The sequence below is a fragment of the Anoplophora glabripennis genome, unplaced genomic scaffold (assembly GCF_000390285.2).
Source record: "Anoplophora glabripennis isolate ALB-LARVAE unplaced genomic scaffold, Agla_2.0 scaffold691, whole genome shotgun sequence".
Classification (NCBI taxonomy): Eukaryota; Metazoa; Arthropoda; class Insecta; order Coleoptera; family Cerambycidae; genus Anoplophora; species Anoplophora glabripennis.
The window spans coordinates 236737-251651 of NW_019417023.1; positions in this window are offsets into that span (position 1 = coordinate 236737).

Consider the following 14915-nt stretch of genomic DNA (forward strand, 5'->3'; position numbering starts at 1 on the left):
GGTGAGACCCGTCGATTTTTATTCGATACAGGGCACCTTGTTATGTGGAAAATTTTTTTTTTAAATGACAACGCATATTTTTTTCGTTCGAAATTGATGACAGTGATAATTATCTAAAGAACGGTGTGAAAATTTCGATGTCTTACATAACAATTTTTTTTTAGAAAAATGCACTTTAAGTTCTTGAATGCAATAATTTGCTGTTTACGGATCAAATGCCTTAGAAAAAAAAATTATTCAGCAGAAAGCATTTCAGATAACTTAAGTTGCAACTGGTGTTATGTAATATTTGCGGAATTATTCATCAGATATTGTCAGGATCCTGATTAAACTGCAAAATTTAGAACCAAGTTCAACCGCACAAAATCCAAATAGTATGTAGCAAATTAAGGTCGACTTTTTGTCTTCGAGTTTGCCGATAAATTCCTAAAAAAAAAAGATCCAAAGAAATGTTTACTTGAAAGGAGTAGATTACCTGAAATATTGAAGACTAAAAATCAGTACCGATTTAACATTCTTTGGTGAAATCGTTTAATTCGAAATGGCAAAACTTAGTGAACGCGAAAGAATTGATATTTTGAGGATGATTGGTTTCGGCGATAAGTTACGAACCCATCAAGAAGCTTGCCAATTATTTAATGCAACGTACCCTGACAGACCACCAATTACGCAATCTACGGTTAGTAGGGTACTGGCAAGGTTTGAGGAAACTGGTAGTGTGAAAGATGCTCCTCGTGCGGGTCGTCCTAGAGTAGATGATGAAACTAGATTGAATATCCTGGTGGAGCTCCAGGACAACCCTCATTCTAGTACAAGGTCGATTGCATTGAACAATGATATTTCACATGTAACTGTGGTGAACTTTCTCAAAAAAGAGAAATTTCACCCCTATAAGGGTCACTTGATACATGCATTGACTGAGGACGACCCAGACCGCCGTCTCCACTTTTGTGAAGATTTAATGCATCGATGTAACGGAGACCCCGACTTCCTCAAGAACATAATTTTTTCTGACGAGGCTACTTTTTATCTTAATGGATCGGTGCATCGACATAACTGCCGGTATTGGTCTCAGGAAAACCCGCACTGGGTGCAAGAAGTAGATCATCAGCACCCCCGAAAGGTGAACGTTTGGGCGGGAATAATAGGGCGTCGTATTTTAGGCCCGTATTTTTTCGAGGAAAATTTAACTGCTGCTCGCTATTTGGATTTCCTGCGGTTCGATTTGGTCCCAAGCTTAGCAGAGTTATTCCCGAACAACGAGGATCCTGATATTCCTGAGGAAAGAATTTGGTTTCAGCAGGATGGTGCACCGCCCCATTATGGAGTGCAAGTACGGGAGTACTTGAATAACACGTTTACTGGCCGGTGGATCGGGCGACGCGGAACAATCGAGTGGCCTCCGCGTTCGCCTGATTTAACACCTCTAGACTTTTTTTTGTGGGGCTATTTGAAATCGCGTGTGTACACAAACAGACCAGGTGATTTGGAAGAACTTAAAAACCGTATTCGTTTTGAAATAAATCAAATCGACCCGGGAATGCTTGAACGAAGTGTAGACGGCGTTTACACACGCTTAGGACAATGCCAAATGGTACAGGGTGGGCAATTCGAACAATTTCGCTAGACTTACACAAACATTAGTGTAATTTTACTCGTTTGAAATGTAATTTTGTCAACTTTGTCCTTTTCGGAGCCATTAATAGTGTAAGTAGACAATTATCACTTATAAGAACTTAAGGTGCATTTTTCTAAAAAAAATTGTTATGTAAGACATCGAAATTTTCACACCGTTGTTTAGATAATTATCACTGTCATCAATTTCGAACGAAAAAAATATGCGTTGTCATTTAAAAAAAAAATTATGTCATCGCTGCCGTAAGTGGATTATCGAAAAAAAATTTTTCCACATAACAAGGTGCCCTGGATCAAATAAAAATCGACGGGTCTCACCGTTTTTCGAAAAAAAATTGTTTAACGAAAATATGAATTTTATGCAGAACTTTTTTACCACGCTGTATATAACAAACACGGAACCGTGATTATTTTGTTTCTGACTAACAATTTCAGAAATTATTCGAAATTATGTAAACACCATTTTCATTATGTCCGGTAGTCAAAACATTTTAATTTTGGCTTCTAATAAATCTGACAAACATTTCAATTTTAAAGAAATCCGTCGAGTTAAAAATTATGTAGGTACTTATATTGACATATGAAATTTTTCTCTTAAAAGTACTAGAAACAGCGTTCACATGTTGTTCACTTAACTGTTACTACTACTTCTACTTTCATCTCGAATATTTAAAAAAGTAAAATTCTCACTGGAAAACAAGTCACTGATCCTTATCCTTTATTCACTTATCTCATTACGCAGTTATAAAATTTAGCTTTTGTTAAAATTTTGTACTCGTATTATCGTGAAACTCTTTTAATTTCAGTTTACAGGATGTCAGAATTAGTTGACTAAACGTAAAATTTGCGTTCACGTGGTTACAACAAAAAAAAAGTTGGATAAAGGAATGTTCTGAAATGTTTCGTTTCGATGAAATTTGAAAAAATACACGTTTTCAAAATGTCAGAAGATTTAGAGTATCGAAACAATAACTTATCCCATTAAGGTAAAACTCCACTCAGTTCAGGTTTGGGTACTTTGAACCATTTGTAAATTTGGTCACTCCTACTAACTAACTTCTAGTAGTATTGTTAGGACGAAATCGCTTTCGGTTTTATTTAAAAAATGGACAATACTCGAGTTCATTTTTAACTTAAAAAGTAACGCAGGGTTTGAATTGTGCGCCATTTTTATTCTGAAAAGTTGGCAGCATCTGCAGGTTGTAGTGAACACGTTGCGGTTAGGTAAAATGGAGCGCTATACGACGAATGAGCGATAGAAGGTTGTGAAAATTCATTGCAAGTACGGAGAGTGTGTAGCTGAGACTGTGCGCAAATTACGTAGAGTTTTCGGTAGAAGGAACGCCCCGAATGAAACAACTGTGAAAAGATTAATTTCCAAATTTGAACAGACAGGTTCGGTTACAGACAAAAATATAGGCTGGTCTCATACTGGCCGTTCAACCGAAAATATTGCTGTGATAGTGTGGCGGTAATTCCCGTAAACTCAGTGCGCCATTGTTCACTGCAATTAAACATTTCAAAAAGGAAATCATCTTACGTATTAATTCCGTTTCACTGCAAAACTAAAACTAACACGTTGTATGATCATATGACATATAAGATTTTAAGTAAATACCACAAGAATATTTGCATATATTAAAATTGTTGATTTCTATTAAAATATTACATACTAAGTTGAACTTTTCAGTATACCACGCTACACCAGCACATAGAGGCAGATCCAACGCAGAGTACTCAATAATACGAGGCAAAGTAAGAGTACTGATGCTCTGTGGTTTTTGTTTTCGGCAATGTTGGCAGAACGTGTGTTCATTTGTCTCAGTCAGTTGAGAACTGTTGTTTTAGTGGTGTGTTGAAGTGAGTGCCGCTACTTCGAATACTGCCAGCTATGAGATGAGGAGCGTAATACGGTTTCTTCTTGCAAAGGGAGAAGCGCCGTTCCAGATTTTTAACGAAATAAACATTGTTCATGGGGATGGTGTGACGAATCATACTAATGTGTACAAGTGGTGTCGTGAATGTAAAGCTGGCAGAACGAATGTTCATGATGAACAATGGAGTGGACCTCCTTCAATCGTGACTGATGGGATGGTGAATAAGATCGAGGAAATGCTTCGTGGCGACCGTCGATTGATTTTGGTCGAGATGAATGCATGAATGTTAACGAAGGGAGTGTGCTTCTTGCATGTCCCCACACAGTCAACATCACAAAGCAACTCTTAGATTCATTCGGTTGGAGCATCATCAACCCCTCCGCTCACAGCCCTGATCTGTCAACTTCTTACTGTCATATTTTCTCCTCTCTGGAGGTATTTATGGGTGAGAAAAGGTTTTCTACTGACGATGAGGTTTACTGACGTAAAACAATGAGCCTGAGAGGCGACGGGCCTTATTGAATATATAACTTTTCATAAATATACTGCCGTTTCGATACATGACAAACATGGAAACATGTCTATTTCGTTTTGAGTGAATTTTAGTGATGTATCATTATATTCGTAGCCAAGGTGACCACCCACCTATAAATCATTATGGCAACTAAAGGCTTTTTTTCGCGAGTGAATATTGGTGAATACGTCTGACCTGTAGTTACTATTTCTATCTATTTTAATCTTATTTCTAACCTTGTCTAACCTGAACAGATGGCGAAAATGTATATATTCACTATTCAGTGATATGTAGTATGTACTTTGACGACTTTGACATATGGGTTTTAACTTCTAACCAGTAACCATAATTTGTCATCATTTATTGCTTCCAGTAATCTAGTGTTGTGGGAATTGGTGTTATATCTCACTATATAATATATGTATTTGCTTCAAATAAAACTGAAGGAATATATCAATGCTTTCTTTGGAATATTTTTAAGTGGCAAATTTAAAAAGCGTGAAAAGTATGTAGATTCTGACGTTGCAAGATATGCGAATATTCGACATAATCGTTATCGTAAGAGAATGGAAGGTTAGGTCGGTTTTTTATGTAATTCATACGAAAAAGACTTGAATTACAAATGATTCCACCAATATTATCTCTGGCCTAGGTCACAAAAAAAAAAGAGGATAATCCTGAAGCAAAGTGGATTGCAAATATGTCCCATATAAAAAATTAATCTCACCATCAAGTAAAATATTTGCTGTTTCAACGTCTATGTTTACTAAAACATCTGTGCCTCTAAAGTTTAAATTTAAACTGGCCACTTCCACAACCATATCAGAATCCATCATTTTGCTGAACGATTTTTATACTCATTCAAACAAAATGTCAAAATGAAAAAGGTTAAGTTACCAGCTGACAATACTAGTTGAATATACCAACAGAATATTCAGCTGAAGGGTGAAGAGTTCAGTCATTTGATCTAAACTTGTGACGTCACATAGTAGTTTAAATGACTGACTATTCTCGCAAAAACGTAATACATACTACAACATACGACTTCACTCGCGAAAAAAAGCCTTAAGTGTTGAATAATATTAATAGTCCAGTTGGTAGAGGTTTGGCATGTGTCAAACCTTGATAACCCGGAAATACCTACACAGGCCTACTTTAAATGATGAGTACAGGCTAATTTGCTGACAAAGTATTTTATCAGGAAAAATAGTTATTTTTGTATCTAGTGCGCGAAATGCTACTTTGGTGATCGAGAATTGAATTTTTTAACGCGGCGAAGCCGAGTTAAAGAATTATTCGAGACCACCAAAGTAGTTCGCGCACGAGATGCAAACAATATTTTTTCTATAAACGTCAAAATCCATATATATTAAAAGCTGATAAGGCTGAACGTGTCGCACACTCGCCCCGAAAAGGGCCGATTTGGCGGACGGAAGGCTCTTTCCGCCGGCCGCGCAGCGGCCGGCATCGCGGCTCGAAGCGCCGCGACGTCCTTCCCGCGTTGCGACGTCGCCCTTAGAACCCGCTTCCACGACGCCTTCGTCGCGAATTTTTCGTTCTCCTGGAGGTCCTCGAGGGGAGCGGCCTATTTTTCGTGTGCGACGCACGTAGAATGACTCCGACACGCCTATCCGATGAAATCTGACGATCGCCTCGACGATTTCCCGTAATTATTTTTTATTTTGCCCGTTTTCCCCGTTATTCGTTTAAAGCCGCGCGAAAAATACTCATATTCGTCGACCGGACGCCTTCTTCCAACTTTTTATGTAGAACTTTCCTCTAAATCACACGCGGGATTCGAAATGCGGCCGTAAATACGTTCAAATGCGCCCTTTCGCGAGGTTCGAGTACCCGCATTTTGCCCCGCAGAATTCCTATCGCCCCGGCTGCGATGCTGCGCGCGACCGGGCACCGAGTGTCCGGTCGTTCGTCCTTGGTCGTTCTGGAGCATTTTTGTAATGTTATTTTCGCGTTTTCGTACTTAATTTTTGCCTTCTTCTGGGGTCTCCTCGACGACAGACGGCCGTCTCATAACCCGGAAAGATTTTAAGCATTCGGACACGCCCACCCGGAGAAAATTCGAACGTCGCTAGAAACGTCACATTAATTATGTCAAAATAATTTCACGCCAAACGTCAAACATGTCTATAGGATAGCGGCGAACCGTTATTTTACCTTACTAGGCCCTTTTTAAACGTTAATGTGTAGCTACGCCCCCATATGTACAGGTATTCTATTATTGTGAGGATATTATTTACATTTTTTCATAACTACCGCTCTACATAAGCTTGACTGCTAGCCTAGCTGTCCCCGCATTGATGTAAGTACCAATAAAATTACCCGTTTCAATTTCGAGCCAAACAGTGAACTTTCTCAAAAACCTAGCACGTTTATTATTACATTACATTATGCATTTATGTTACTCTACTATTGGCATTAATTGTGATACCTCAAAAAAAACTGGCACTGAAGACTTCCGTGCCGCGAAATATCTTATTTTAGTTTTACATCCACGCCATTTCGAGGTACATGTTTTTTAATTACCAGTATAATCAATTCCCCCGATTTAAAAAAGCAACGTCAAAAAATTTCATATCATATCTTCATTCAATTTTACAGGTACCCATTCTGACTCACTTCTTATTAACGAACCTTTGAATTATTGCATTTATTTAGTAATATTCGCATACATATTTTTACACTTTGCAAATTTAGACTGCCCAAACTACTATCAAAATCGAAAATTAATCCACAAGTGTCAAAATGAATACGACTAGAGCAGTAGGTTTGCTTCCGGTCGGCTTGGGTCTGTCAGATTGTCAAATTCTAACATAGACCTATGGTCTATGGATTCCAACAATTTCGAACTGTAACTTCTAACCTAACATATTTTTCGTTACAAATACGCTCGATGAGCATAACCAGGTGTGGAATTTGTGTAATTCAAACACAGTAGTGTGTCACTGTCGTCACTCCATTCCCGAGACTTCTGAAATGCCACCAGTGTAAAGAAGTAAAGAAATGCCCCCAGTGCAGAGATGAACGCGGGTGCAGTGAAAAAAAAGTTATTACATTGTGAAATGTGTGCTTTGTGCTTTAATCCTTCCCAAATATCAGTAATTAAACATGTCACAGGTTACAGCTTGGGTCTGTCACATTCCAAAATTCTCTAACCTAAAATATCAACGGGTACAAGTAAACAAGTGGGCTTTCGCGAGTGAAGTGAAAAAAAGGTATTTAATTGCGAATCGGATGCTCTCGAATATTTATATCTGCTTCAGGTATCAGTAACTTCAATAATTAAACATGTAAGTAAGTTTGTCTTCTTTCAATAAAGATATTATTGACAAGAATCAATTCTTTCACTTTCCTTAGTACCTACTTTTTTATTTTGTAAGTGATGTTTTCAGTAATATATGTAAAATACCAACTAAAATACAATTGCATACGTACATAATTTTAATAATACCACCAAACGTACGTAGACAAATCAAATCATCTTCAATTTAGATTACATTCATTTTCAGAAAATATATCAAGTGCTGTTTTTAAAACGATTTCAATTAAAATTAAAACTGTATCAACAAGACTTAAGACTGTGATTTCTTATGCTCTAAATTTTTATTAAATTGTTTAGTTTTAAAAGATTCATTTCATTTCTAATACTAAGAAATTGATACAAAATACTGAGTTCTAGAAATACAGAGTGTTCTCTGTATCCAAAAGTAAAAGTTAGCACCAGTTCCAAAATATTTCTTAAACATTTTAAATATTATCCACACAACGATTTCATTTATCTTCAAACTATAAACGATGTATAGGTAGGGTGTTTTAATTTTAATCAATTGAAAAAAAAATACTACTAAAAGACATGATATGACATACAAGGTGTTATTTTACTAAGGGTCCCATCTTCTTGGATATCCCAATATTTAATACCTACAGGCTGTGGCTTATTTAACTTATTTTTTCTAAAATATTGTCCACAGAATTGTTTCTTTTAACCCTGGGATGGATGTATCTCCACTGCATGTTTATAAAAAAAATTTTTAGTTCTATAATCTTAATCACTTCCTAAAATATAAGAGAATTCTGAAGCACTCAATATTTCAACATGTTTCAAGATTAATATTTGTTTTTCATTTTACAATTTTTTTTTCTAAATATATTGCAGATATAAAATATCATAGGTAAAAAAATTAGGTAGGTACATTTTGCAAATTTTTGACAATATTTTTTTACATTTTTCAGATAAGTACTTAAATCCAGTTATAAACATAATATTTTAAATAACATCTAAATTAAATTAAAGTAAAATACTTTCTACTTTGTAAATACTTTTTTATAAACTAGACCGATCGAAATAACTCATTTAGAGAAAAATAAAGAAAATTGTTACCTGGACTTTTATAAGTGGAAATGGTAAAGGGGCTTATAATAAACGAAAAAAATAAATAAATGCGTGAGCAGGGGCGGCGGAAGGTTGATTTGGGAGGTTGAAAAGTTGTGAAAAATTGTATCATTTGGATTTCTGGCGAAAATTGACGTCAAACAAAAAAGTATCCAATACAATAGTTGTAGATCATCCAAAAATCTACAACTTTTGTAGATGTCACTTTTTAAGATAACCTCAAAATTTCCGAGAAATATGCGAGAAACAGTTTTTTTTCTGATTTTTCGTTTTTTATTTCTCATTTCCGCAAAAATAATTTAGTTTTAACGAAACTTGATGAAAATATACTTTTCTAAGTCTTAAATAATCACAATTTTTTTTAGATAAAGAAATCAAGAAGTTTCCGAGCTATTCATTTTTTCCTGTTTGAAACACTTATTTTCCAAAGAAAAATTCTACTAAGAAAAATCATCGTTGAGTTCTGCCGGTAATAATTTTTTTCGTTTTGACATATTCTTTTTGGTGAAATAAAAAAATCTGCAATCACAGTTCAAAAACATGCTAAAAAATGCAAAAAAAAATTCAATAATTGATAATTTGTGTAAATTAAAAAAAAATAAAAAACCAATTACACCATTCAATTGTACGAAAAAAATACAAACAAAAACTGTCTCATTGTTTGACCCAAAACTTTATTTCGAATAGTGAATAAATAAATAAATAATATTTTTCCGTGGGATCGATAGTGTACTTATTTTTTTTAATTTTGACGAATTCATAGATATACAGTGTGTCCAAGAAAAGGATGGGATAACATTAGGAAATGGTAAGAGATACGAAGTGGCTCAAATTAGAAAAAGTGTTTTTTTATACCTAACNACAAAATACTAAGTTCTAGAAATACAGAGTGTTCTCTGTACAAGTAAAAGTTGGCACAAGTTCCAAAATATTTCTTAAACATTTTAAATATTATCCACACAACGATTTCTTTTATCTTCAAACTATAAACGATGTATAGGGTGTTTTAATTTTAATCAATTGATAAAAAAATACTACCTACTAAAAAATATGATATGACATACAAGGTGTTATTTTACTAAGGTTCCCATTTTCTTGGATATCCCAATATTTAATACCTACAGGCTGTGGCTTATTTAACTTATTTTTTCTAAAATGTTGTCCACAGAATTGTTTCTTTTAAGCTTGGGATAGATGTATCTCCACAGCATGTTTATAAAAAAAAAAATTTTAGTTCTATAATCTCAATCACTTCCTAAAATATAAGAGAATTCTGAAGAACATGTTTCAAGATTAATATTTGTTTTTCATTTTACAATTTTTTTTTCTAAATCTATTGCAGATATAAAATATCATGGGTAAAAATATTTTAAATATTTTTTTTTATTCGGTAGGTACATTTTGCAAATTTTTGACAATATTTTTTTACATTTTTCAGATAAGTACTTAAATCCAGTTATAAACATAATATTTTAAATAACATCTAAATTAAATTAAAGTAAAATACTTTCTACTTTGTAAATACTAGACACTAATGAAATTTACATATTTTCCATCACAAAATTTATGCTCTACTTTTTTATAAACTACACCGATCGAAATAACTCATTTAGAGGAAAATAATAATAAAACAAACATTACATTATAATACATAATAATAAAATATAATTAACAAACTAACAAATATCGATTTATTTTTAAAACTAATAAATATTATACATTTGTTTTTTGCAAGTGTAGCAAGTATCGTTTTAAATGTATTTTGAACGTTCCCTCAGACATGATGCCCTTGATGGTATTATCCAAAGAATTGAATAGTTTAACTGAGTTATAAGTAAATATTTATTATAATAAATGAACGCTGAAACATGGCAGTCTTATGATAAGGCATAGTTAATAATGTTGGGTTCCGTAAATTTAGAGTGTGAACTGCGTTGCGACCTGTTAACTTATTTTTTAAATACTCAGGAGATGAAGTGTTTAGTATACGATACACAAACGAAAGGAAATTGTATTTGAATGTGTTATTAATTTTCAACCAATTTAAGTTTAAAAAAATAAAGAAGAAAATTGTTACCTGGACTTTTATAAGTGGAAATGGTAAAGGGGCTTATAATAAACGAAAAAAATAAATAAATGCGTGAGCAGGGGCGGCGGAAGGTTGATTTGGGGGGTTGAAAAGTTGTGACAAATTGTATCAATTGGATTTCTGGCGAAAATTGACGTCAAACAAAAAAGTATCCAATACAATAGTTGTAGATCATGCAAAAATCTACAACTTTTGTAGAGGTCACTTTTTAAGATAACCTCAAGATTTCCGAGAAATATGCGAAAAACTGTTTTTTTTCTGATTTTTCGTTTTTATTTCTCATTTCCGCAAAACTAATTTAGTTTTAACGAAACTTGATGAAAATATACCTTTCTAAGTCTTAAATAACCACAATTTTTTTTAGATAAAAAAATCAAGAAGTTTCCGAGCTATTCATTTTTTCCGGTTTGAAACACTTTTTTTTTTTAAAGAAATATTCTACTTAGAAAAATCATCGTACAGAGTTCTGCCGGTATTAATTTTTTTCGTTTTGACATATTCTTTTTGGTGAAATAAATAAATCTGTAATCACAGTTCAAAAAATTCAGCTAAAAAATGCAAACAAAAATAAAAAAATTTTCAGTAATTAATAATATGTGTAAATTTAAAAACAAATAAAAAACTATTTACAGCATTCAATTGTACGAAAAAAATATAAACAAAAACTGTCGCATTGTTTGACCCAAAACTTTATTTTTGTACAGTACATATTGCTATAAACGTAAGTCGAATAGTGAATAAATAAATAAATAATATTTTTCCGTGGGATCGATTAGTGTACTTATTTTTTTTAATTTTGACGNCCTAAAATATAACAGAATTCTGAAGCACTCAATATTTCAACATGTTTCAAGATTAATATTTGTTTTTCATTTTACAATTATTTTTTTCTAAATCTATTGCAGATATAAAATATGGGTAAAAAAAATTTAAATATTTTTTTATTACGTACATATTGCAAATTTTTGACAATATTTTTTTTACATTTTTCAGATAAGTACTTAAATCCAGTTATAAACATACATTTTTCTAATAATATTTTAAATACCATCTAAAGTAAATTAAAGTACTTTCTACTTTGTAAATACTAGACTCTAATCAAATTTACATATTTTCCATCATAAAATTTATGCTATACTTTTTTATAAACCTACTAATATGGTGACTGAAATATTTCAAAATCGACAAAAAACTGCTTCAAATTTTTAACGCATAAACAATTTATTTTTTACCTCTGAAATTCTCATTCATATATTCATACAATTACAAATTTCCGCACACTTTCGAAATACATCTTTTTAAAAATAAAATATTGTTTTCTACCTTTACACATTCATTTTTCTTGCTGTTAATTCATATACCTATAAGAAATTTATTAGGTTAAGGCAAGTGTATTGTATCTTACCTTCTCTAGAATGCGCTAGAACTAGACTCACGCTGGAAGGAATACTATGTTACTGTCACTAGAAAGACAGAGAAAGGGCTTTCGATCTTTCTCGCACTCATAACCATTATGGAAGTTAGAAGCGACATACTTTTAAAACGATTTTTTTTTGGTATTTCAACGATATTTCAACATAGGGTGTTCGAAAAAATTCCGTTGAAGCTCGAACGGTCGAAAATTTATTGATTCCAATATTTCTTATGAAAAATTTCCTCCTACTAACCGCTATTTGAAACATTTATATACTGGATGTTTCATAAAACTGACACAGATAGGCTGGGCTTTTCTTTATTCATTTAAATTCTTTCAACTTCATTTATTTAAATCTTTTTATGAAAAGTTATATATTTACTAACCAGTCATTTATTTGAAAGTTAACCCATGTCTGCATTATAGGCAAATAAAACTTTTCCTTACTGTTTTAACTTTTCCTATTTCACTTACAGAAATCTTTTAAGGGAAAACTGTACTTATATTTATTAACCAGATGTCATTTTAAAACTTTATACTATTGTTCCAAAAATAAGCATATTCTTTACACATTTTCAAACTTAAGGTATGAAGCTGTTTGATGATTTTTTTTAATTTTATTTACCTAACAGCTGCCTTTTTGAAAGTTTGCATACTGTATGTTACGTAAAACCAACCCAGGTTAGAATGGAAGGAAACTAGATATTTCTTTATCTTTTTTANAAATATCAGCACGGGCCACGAATGCTTTAAAACCACACAATTTCAAGAAATTGCAGACATAAAATATGGATAAAAAAATTTTAAATTTTTTTTTATATTACGTACATTTTGCAAATTTTTGACAATATTTTTTACATTTTTCAGATAAGTACTTAATTCCAGTTATAAACATCAGCAAATAAATGAAAAAAGAATAAATGCGTGAGCAGGGGTGGCGGAGGGTTGATTTGGGGGGTTGAGAAGTTCTGAAAAATTGTATCATTGGAATTTCTGGCTAAAGTCGACGTCAAACAAAAAAGTATCTAATAGAAAAGTTGTAGATCATACAAAAATCTACAACTTTTGTAGAGGTCACTTTTTAGGGTAACCTTAAAATTTCCGCGAAAATTGTGAAAAACGTTTTCTTTTCTTATTTTTCGTTTTTTATTTCTCATTTCCGCAAAAATAATTTAATTTTGACGAAACTTGGTGAAAGTATACCTTTCTGTGTCTTAAATAACCACAAATTTTTTTAGATAAAAAATTCAAGAAGTTTCCGAGATATTTATTTCTTCCGGTCTGAAATACTTCTTTTTTAAAGAAAAATTCTACTTGGAAAAATCATCGTATAGAGCTCTGCCGGTGATCATTTTTTTCGTTTTGACATACAATTTTGGGTGAAATAAGAAAATCTGTAATCACAGTTCAAAAACGAGCTCAAAAATGCAAAAGAAAAATTAAAAATGACGCAACTATGAATTTTTCAGTAATTGTTGATAATTTGTTTAAATTTCAAAAACATTCTCAAACACTAATTACACCATTCAATTGTACGGATAAAAAACACAAAAAAAACTGGCTCACTGTTTGACCCAAAACTTTATTTTTGTATACTTAGTGTTGCTACAAACATCTAAGTCGAATATTGAATAAATAAAATAAATAATATTCTTCCGTAGGATCGATTAGTGTACTTATTATTTTTTTTAATTTTGATGAATTAATAGATATACAGTGTGTCCAAGATAAGGACGGGATAGCATTAGGATCTAGGAAACGGTAAGAGATACGAAGTGGCTCAAATTATAATTTTTTTTTTTACACCTAACAATATGCCGTTTAGAAAGTTTTTAAATTCCAGGTAGTTCCGGAGATATCCGGAAAAACCCGAAATTTCGTAAAATGGTTTTAATTTTTTTTCTGGCTTTATTTGAAAACGAATTTTAAAATAAATTGCATATTTACATAGCCACTTTCTCCGCTGTATCCAATGGCGTCAACATTTTTGCAATCCGACGTTGCGTCTTCAAGGGGTCATCATCAAGTTAATTTTTTTAAATACGTCGCTGTTATTTTTATGACAAAATCTAGTCATTTTAAATGTTATCTTAAAAAGTGACCTCTACGAAAGTTGTATATTTTTGCATGATCTACAACTTTTGTATTGGATAATTTTTTGTTTGATGTCAACTTTCAGAAATCCCAATGATACAATTTTTCACAACTTTTAAACCCCCGAGATCAATCCTCCGTCACCCTTGCTCAAGCATTTATTTTTTTAGGTTTATTATAAGCCCCTTTAGCATTTCTTATAAAAGTCCAGTTAACATTTTTTTTTCTCCAAGTATAATTTGGTTGGACTATATTTTTTAAATTCCTAATGATTTATTTTTGTTATCAAATTAATGAGATATTTCAACATAGAAAAAATTCCGTTGAAACTCGAACGGTCGAAAATTTATTGATTCCAGTATTTCTTATGAAAAATTTTGTCCTACTAACCGCTTTTTGTAACATTTATGTACTGAATATTTCATAAAACTGACGCAGGTAGGCTGGGCTTTTCTTTGTTCTTTTCACTTCATTTAATCAAATCTTTTGATGAAAAGTTATATATTTAGTAACCAGTCACTTTTTTGAAAGTTAACCCATGTCTGCATTATAGGCAAATTAAACTTTTCCTTCCTGTTTTAACTTTTCCTATTTTACTTACAGAAATCTTTTAAGGGAAAACTGTACTTATATTTATTAACCAGATGTCATTTTAAAACTTTATACTATTGTTCCAAAAATAAGCATATTCTTTTCACATTTTCAAACTTAAGGTATGAAGCTGTTTAATGATTTTTTTAATTTTATTTACTAACAGAGCCTTTTTGAAAGTTTGCATACTGTATGTTACCCAACCCAGGTTAGAATGGAAGGAAACTAGATATTTCTTTATCTTTTTTACTTTTTTCTACTTTCTTTGTTAAAGTCCATTGATGGAAAAT